This window comes from Dendropsophus ebraccatus, chromosome 11 (genome assembly GCF_027789765.1).
Source record: "Dendropsophus ebraccatus isolate aDenEbr1 chromosome 11, aDenEbr1.pat, whole genome shotgun sequence".
In the NCBI taxonomy this organism is placed as follows: Eukaryota; Metazoa; Chordata; class Amphibia; order Anura; family Hylidae; genus Dendropsophus; species Dendropsophus ebraccatus.
This window is the reverse complement of record NC_091464.1, coordinates 32,577,854-32,585,142: the sequence shown is the minus strand read 5'-3', so window position 1 is coordinate 32,585,142 and position 7,289 is coordinate 32,577,854.

Sequence of the window (7,289 nt, the reverse complement as noted above, 5' to 3'; positions counted from 1 at the left end):
TCATTTTCATCCTGTACATTTTTATCATTTACCGTGGGTAATGCAATAGACTTAGGGGTCTTCTCACTCCTTTCAGGGGATTGTTGTTTTCCCCATAGAGCCCAGAACAATGGAAAATCACGCTCCATATCACATTATGCATAAGGTTTTTAACCACACCCACTTCATACTGTACAGCGCCTAGTTCAGTCCCGACATTAGCCAGTACTATAGGGTAAACCTTTGTATCACCATGTATGCACACCACACTCATATGTCTTGCTGGCACAAAGTCCCCAGTCACCAGGCTGGCATGCACCAAGGTGACAAGGCTTCCTGAGTCCAGCAACGCCTTAACAGGGAAGTCATTGACAGTAATGTGGCAGACTTGCGGTTCAGTCTCTAGTCCAGTGACCGCAACAAAAGACGGTTCCGCAAATAGCGACTGACGCCGGCTAGCGTCGCACTCCATGGGCTCAGTGGTAAGAGGGCAATGGGCAGACACATGTCCCGTCTCATGGCATCTCCAGCACTGGATAGGGCCTGGTCTCCTTGGCATGGAGTCCTTTTTAGGGCCACTTAGCCACCGGGGACCCTCACCAGTCTTTAGCCCCTGAGCGCTCTTCCCTCTATCAGCACCCCTCCACACTCCCCCAATAGATGGAAGTCTCTTACCAGCTGATGGCACAGGTCTGGCACTCCAGGGAGGTGAAGATGCTGCAGGAACATCATGGAGGTAGTCCTCGGTCGCCTGGAACCTCTCGACAAGGTTGACAAGTTCGTCGGCACTCCTAGGGTCACCTTGTCCCACCCAGCGTTGCAGATCAGCAGGGAGTGCTCGTAGGTAGCGATCCATCACGACCCTCTCTAGGATCTGGGCAGGAGAAGAGGTGTCTGGCTCCAACCATTTTCTTGCCAAATGGATCAGGTCATACATCTGGGACCTCGCTAATTTGTCCAGACTGTAGCTCCAGTTGCGGACCCTCCGGGCACGGACAGCAGCAGTAACCCCTAGTCGGGTTAGTATCTCTGCTCTTAGCCGAGGATAGTCCTTGACCTCTTGCTCACTGAGGTCATAGTAGGCCTTTTGAGGTTCGCCTGTTAAATAGGGAGCAATGACCTCTGCCCACTCAGTGGAGGGTAGCTTTTCTCGCTCAGCCACACGCTCAAAGACAGTTAAGTAGGCCTCAACATCGTCATCAGCCGTCATCTTTTGCAGTGCTCGCTGCACAGCTCTTCTCACAGACAAAGTCTCTGGAGCGGCTGCAGCCACCGGCTGGGGATTAGCACCTGCATTGCTTTGCTATCAGGTGCTCAATAAGTCTCTGTTGTTGAGCCATCGCTTGTTCATGGCGCAGATTAGCGTCTCTCAGAGCCTGTTCATGGCGCAGGTTAGCGTCTGTTAGAGCCTGTTGTTGCTGCCTATTAGCCTGCTGGTGTGCGGCCAATGCCTGCTCATGGCGTAGGTTAGCGTCTGTCAGAGCCTGCTGCTGTTGCAGACTCACTTGCATTAACTGCTTCATCATCTCCTCCATGTTGCTTGACTGTTTTTGGAGTGAAGCAGAAGCCTTCACCCAGGACATAAGCAGCTGTAGCCAAGTTAATGCACACCGTTGCCCCTAGCAACCGGTTTGCCCGCTCCGCAGCACCAATTGTAGGGATCTTCCCGGGGGATGGTGTGTTTGGACACAGTTCACAGCAGACTTGGACTTGTAAAATAACAGCTTGGCGTTTATTTGCAGCATAAACAGTCCATAACAGAAATATAGCAACACCGTGCTTAAAGAACAGAACAAAACAAAACAAAAGGTCTTGCCCGTCTGGGCGCTAACTAACAAAACAGGTTACCTCCCTGGCACTTCGATAACAGTATCGCAGGGTATGGACAATCTCCAGCAGCAGTGGTATCCCTTGCTCCCAGCAAATACAGCATGCAGGCTGTTTCCTCCTGGCTGAGAGACTACACTGGATCTTCTGCAGGGCTTTTACCTTGTCAGGCTGATTAGGGTCAGAAACACCTGACCCCTAAACCTGACCTGGATCGGGGGAAAGGAATGGCAAGTCCCACTACCAAAAACCTACCTGCCATTCCATGTAAGTCCAGGCCCGGCAATAATAAATAATAGCTCAGCAGCATAACACTGCTGAGCACAGATGCCTCCTGGACTCACTATCTCACGCTATGTATTAACCTGGGTGAGATGTACATCCCCTTGAGCACTTTACCCGTGACATGTCCACAAAATAAACAAACATATTTGGTATTGCCGCGTGTGTAATCATCCGAAATATTTAATTATCACATTCCTGACCTCACATGGTAAACAGCGTAAGCACAAAAAAATCCCAAAGTGCAAAATTGCGCATTTTTGGTAGCATCAAATTCAGAAAAATTGTGATAAAAAACAATCAAAAAGTCGCATATATACGCAAGTAAGGTACCGATAGAAAGAACACATCATGGCACAAAAAAAGACAGTTCACACAGCCCCATTGACCTAAGGATAAAAGCGCTATAAGCACTTTTAACCCCTTTAGGTGAAAGCCAATTTTCGTTTTTGCGCTTTTGCTTTTTCCATTTTATGTTTAAAAGTCCATAGCGCTTGTATTTTTTTCACCTAGAGACGTATACGAGTGCTTATTTTCTGCGAAACCAATTGTACTTTGCAATGGCAGGCATTATTTTTCCATAACATATGCTGCGAAACCGGAAAAAAGAATTTGTTTTGATTTCGGGGAGTTTTGCATTTACGCTGTTCGCCCTATGGTAAAACTGACTTGTTATGCATGTTCCTCAAGTTGTTATGATTACAACAATATGTAACATGTATAACTTTTCTTGTATCGGATGGCCTGTAAAAAATTCAAACCATTGTTAACAAATATATGTTCCTTAAAATCGCTGTATTCCCATGCTTATAGCGCTTTTATCCTTTGGTCTATGGGTGTCATTTTTTGCGCCATAATGTGTTCTTTCTAACGGTACCTTGATTGCGCATATGTGACTTTTTGATCACTTTTTATTACATTTTTTCTGGATTTGATGCGACCAAAATTGCGCAATTTTGCACTTTGGGATTTTTTTGCGCTGACGCCGTTTACCGTGCGAGATCAGGAATGGGATTAATTAATATTTCGGGTCATTACATGCTTGGCGATACCAAATATGTTTATTTATTTGTTTATTTATTAATTTATATTTATAAAATGGGAAAAGGGGGGTGATTTGGACTTTTATTAGGGGAGGGAATTTTTTAATAATAAAAACACTTTTTTTTACTTTTTTTTTTTTTTACATCAACTAGAAGTCCCCCTGGGGGACTTGTAAATCCACAGCACTGATCTCTCATAGAGATCAATGCTGTGTATATACACAGCAAAAATCGATGAGATCGGTCATAGATTGCTATGGCCTGCTGCAGGCCATAGCAATCTATTGCCGAGCCGGGATCAGCGTCATTCCGACGCTGAGTGCCGGCCCGGCCAGAAGGACGGATCTCCCCCCCGCGATCGCATTGTGGGGGGGAGATTCGTCCAACTAGACACCAGGGATGTTGTGCATGAAGCACTTCAATGCAGCTGTCAGGTTTGACAGCTGCATTGAAGTGCTTAATTAGCCGACGCGGCAACAGGACCCGCGCCGGCTAATAGAGGCACTGCCCGGCTGCACATGTCAGCCGGGATCAGCGCCGTTCAGAGCGGGGTTCCGGCGAGACCCCGCTCTGATCACACACCCGGCGCCATGACGTACCAGGTACGTCATGGGTCGCTAAGGGGTTAAAGGTGTATTCCCCCCAAAATTATTTTTGCATTAATATGCTGCCCACCCGTAGCTTTCGATCTCTCCAATATAAAGTTATTATTGATTCTGCACAGTTTTGCTGTTATCCAGCTGCATTCACCTCCACGGATTGCCTAGAATCATCAGACCTCAGTCCACTCCGACACGCTCCCTGTGACTAAGAACACTGATGCGGGGGCTGCTGTTACAGAGGGAGACAGTGATCAGCGCAGATGTCACTGTCTCCCTCTCTAACAGCAGCCACTCGGTCACCCCCAGCCCGGAGCTCACCCCCTGTGTCCAGAGCCTCCCGGCACACCGTCCAGCACTCACCCGCAGCACACAGCCCCCCGTCCCACAACCGGACCGCCCCCCTCATCACCCATGGCATCCCTAACTCACCCGCAGCATAGCCTTCGCACTCACCCGCGGCACCCCCCCCCCCCGCGGCAAGCTCCGCCCCCCGCGATCGCCCACAGCAAGATCCACCCCCCGCAATCGCCCGCGACTAGCTCCGCCCCCCGCAATCGCCCGCGACTAGCTCCGCCCCCCGCAAGCGCCTGCGACTAGCTCAGGCCCCCGCAATCGCCCGAGACTAGCTCCGCCCCCGGCAATCTCCCGCAACTAGCTCCGCCCCCCGCGATCACCCGCGGCAAGCTCCCCCCCACCGCCCGCGACAAGCTCCGTCCCTCACAATCGCCCTCATCATCGCCAACTCAGCTCTGCTACACCGGCGTCCCGCCCACTCAGCTCTGAAACACCGGCGTCCCCGCCAACTCAGCTCTGCTACACCTGCATCCCCAACTCAGCTCTGCTACACCGGCGTCCCCGCAAACTCAGCTCTGCTACACCGGCGTCCCAGCCAACTCAGCTCTGCTACACCGGCGTCCCCGCCAACTCAGCTCTGCTACACCGGCGTCCCCGCCAACTCAGCTCTGCTACACCGTCACCGCCAACGCAGCTCTGCTACGACGTCACCGCCAACGCAGCTCTGCTACACCGGCGTCCCCGCCAACTCAGCTCTGCTACACCGTCACCGCCAACGCAGCTCTGCTACGACGTCACCGCCAACGCAGCTCTGCTACACCGTCACTTCCAACTCAGCTTTGCTACACCGACACCGCCATCTCAGCTCTGCTACACTGTCATCATCTCCTTCATTGTCTCAGCTCTGCTACTTCACCATCATCAGGCAGAAGCATTGCATGATGGGAAATGTAGTTTCCTATCTTGGATATAGACCATGTTTTAGAAAAAGTTGTAACTCAGGAAAGGCAGCAGCTAGAAAGATGGAAGACGTCTCAAAATACTCAGGGGGACTTGGTGAGTAAGGCCAGCTAGGTTTGGGAGCATTTCATTTTTTTAGCTCTTGGGGGAATACCCCTTTAAAGAACATATACTTGTTAACAATGGTTTAAATTTTTTATAAGCCATCACATAATATAAAAGTTATGTAAGTTACATATCATTGTAATTGTATTGTAGGATCATGTATAACCAGCCAGTATTACCATATGGTGCATGGCGTAAAAACAAAAACCCTCCAAATAAAAAAATATTATAATATATATATATATATTATTTTCAATTTCACTGTGCATATAATTTTTTTTTCTGGTTTTGCAATATGTTTAATACAAAAAATTAAGTCTACCATTGCAAAGTACATTTAGTGGCACAAAAATAAGGGTTTGTGTGGATCTGTAGGTGAAAAAATGCAAGTGCTATGGTCTTTTAAACCCAAGGAGGAAAAAAACTAAAACGTGAAAAGAAAATATGCCCAGGAGGGAAGGGGTTAAAGGGGTTTTCCAGCGAAAATATTTTTCCTTCAAATCAACTGATATCAGAAAGATTTATAGATTTGCAATTTACATCTATTAAAAAATCTCAAGTCTTCCCATACTTATCAACTACTAAATGCCATACAGGAAATGTTTTAATTTCAGTCTGACACAGTGCTCTCTTCTGACATCTCTGGCGGGGACAGGAACTCTGTCTTGGTTTTATATGAATCCCCATAGAAAACCTCTCCTGCTCTGGCAAGTTCCTGTCTCAGACAGAGATGTCAGCAGAGAGCACTGTGTCAGACTGAAAATTAAACAACATTTCCTGAATTACATTTAGTAGCTAATAAGTATGGGAAGACATGAGATTTTTTTAATTGATGTAAATTACAAATCTATATAACTTTCTGATATCAGTTGACATCAAATTGTTCACTGGATAACCCCTTTAACATGCACCCATGATAAAGGTTCTGTTCATATTATATCTACATGGCATCAGATTTCAATCGCTTTTGGAAGCAATAGAAAAACCCGATGTACAATAAACATGGCAGATTCATGAAAAGTCTATGACGTCCATAGGAGTTGTTGGAAACTCCCTTTACTGTTATTGCTATTTATTTACTGTATTTATTTATTTTTAATTTCAAATTTGTTTTTATTAACCCCTTCAAGACAGAGCCCTTTGATGCACAAAAGTCCAGGTCATATTAATGCAATGTTCCTCGGTGCCTTCTAAGAGCCATAGCGCTTTTATTTTTCTACCTACAGGGATGGTTGGGGTGCCATTTTTTGCGCCATGATCTCTTGTTTTTATATAATGGGCAAGGGGGTCTTTTAAACTTTTATTGGGAGGGGGTTTATAAGGTTTTTTTTAAATACTTTTATAGAACTTTTTTTATTACTTTCTTTTTTACTCTTTTTTCCACTGTAAAATATGCAATCATTAGATTGCATGTACTGATCTATGTTATGCCATAGCATAGCATAGATCAGTGTTATCGGCGATCTATGTATAGAGCCTGCCTGAGAGCAGACTCTATACATGGATTGCCGAACCGACGGGGTGGAGGTAAGGAGCTTACCCCCTTGCCTGTCGGCACATCCGATCGGGACCCCCGTAGAATGGCTGTGTGGGTCCCAAACATTCAGTGACAGATGCTTGATCTGTCACTGAGCACCTTAAATGCTGTGATTGCTGTAGATCACAGCATTTAAGGGGTTAATGAGAGTCGGTTGTGGGATTGCAGCTGACTCTCATTACCTCCAGGCTCCGGACATTGATGTGAGCGGAATCGCTCTCTCTGCAGCACTCCCGATCACATCAGGAAGCCCCGTCAGTGTCAGGAACGTATATATACATTCCTACTGCACGGGGTATGTGCAGTAGGAACGTGTATATACCTGTTTATGATGTGAAAGGGTTAAAGAGAATCTGTCAGCTCAATTTTCTTCTATGAGCAGCAGATATCTGGGGAGATAAAACTAATGATGTTTGTCTGTTATTTGATTATCATTTACAAACTTTTAAAATTATACTTTATTTACCAGCTCAAGTGCCCAGGAGGTGGTGCCTAGCATGGGGTCAGTTTGATATTTTCTATCCTATGAATAGAATGATCATTTCTTGTGATGAGAGTATCCTTTCAAGCATCAAACATTTGTACATTGAAAGTCTTCATACTTACTGTTAATACAGATCCATATTTTATATATTTTTATTACCTTATATTAGCCTCCCA